This window comes from Monodelphis domestica, chromosome 4 (genome assembly GCF_027887165.1).
Source record: "Monodelphis domestica isolate mMonDom1 chromosome 4, mMonDom1.pri, whole genome shotgun sequence".
NCBI lineage: Eukaryota > Metazoa > Chordata > Mammalia > Didelphimorphia > Didelphidae > Monodelphis > Monodelphis domestica.
Window position 1 is genome coordinate 357,382,726 of NC_077230.1, and position 1,464 is coordinate 357,384,189.

The window sequence follows — 1,464 nt, forward strand, 5'->3', positions numbered from 1 at the left end:
GGTGTAATTGGATAAGGGAACAAAGGACTCAATAAAACAATGTGGAACTGAACTGGTGGCCATGAAGTCAAGATAGTGAAGAGAGTATCTTGAACATGAAAGTGCTGCATTTGTTGTGAGCGATGGCAAGATCAACTCTCTGAGGAGCTGAGGTAGGAGAGAGAATAGGTCATGGAAAATGAGCATGTTAAGGGACTGGGAGGTTCAGACATTTAAGGAAATATTTATATGTTCAAATATATCCATCATATAAATATATAACATGTTGACATTCTAATATGAGGGCAAGAGTTAGGAAAGAGCAAAAACCTAAGCTAGCCACTGAATCCAATGAAGAAAAAAGGGGAATATGCGGGAAATAGACAATCACTACTAGGACCTAGGATCTTAACTGGCAGGTAAATAAAGATGGTTTGAATGAATCCCAAAGGAGAGGCTACTAAGGGATAGTAATAAAGAGAAAGCTAGGAAATGGTCATTGGGAGTAAGGAGTATTCCAACTCTCCCACTTCAACCAGTGAATGGGGGAGAAGAAGAGAAGGAGAAAGGAGTGAAAGTGAAATACGACCTGAAAAGAGTGATGAGGTAAAAGGGAACCTCCTTTCAATGAGAGCCTGAAAGAGAGAGAAGGCAGAGCAGGAAAAGAGGGTTAAGAGTGTTTCCTCTAGAGCAAGCATTCCAAAAGGCCCAGTGAAAGGAATGGATAGCTTTAGAGTGGGAATTGGGGAGAGAAGGGTTAGGGAAATGGAAATAAGGGAGCAGGCAGTGGGGGACAGGGAGTTCAGAATGTGGAGAGTATGTGTTGATCCAAACTTATTAAATCATTGAATAATAAATTCAGGCAGGTTATCAAAATCTCTAGTTTAGCCTCAGGGTCTATGCCTCTCAGGGTGTTAGCTCAAGTATGGGGACCAGTAGACTGGCAGATGGTGTTTCTCCTTCCCCTGGAGGCCAGGCAAAGAAGGAAGCCGGATTAAATGCCATCTCTCTGCCACTTCTGTCAGGAAGAGGCCAGCTGATGAAACCAATGTTTGATGGAATGTCTCTGCCTTCCTTGAAGCCCTCACAACATCCCTTGGAAGGAGGTGCAGGTATTATTTGTTCCCCCTTTTACAGATGAGGAAACCAGAGCTCAGAGACTTTTAAGTCATTTTCTAAAGATTAAGTGGAAGTTAGGTTTGATAGTATATGAAGTATCTGACTTCGAAGACTTCCATTTAAATCCTACCTCAAGACACACTAACTCTATAACTCTGGATAAGTCACTTAACCAACATCTGCCCCAGTTTCCCCATCTGTAAAATAGGAATAGTGATACCACCCAGCTCCCAAGATCATTTTGAGGCTCAAATGAGTTAATACATTTATGATGCTTTCTAACTTTTAAGTATTATGTAAATACTAGCTATCATCATCACAGATCACACAGCTAATAAGTGTAAGATGTAAGAGTTGAACCCAGGT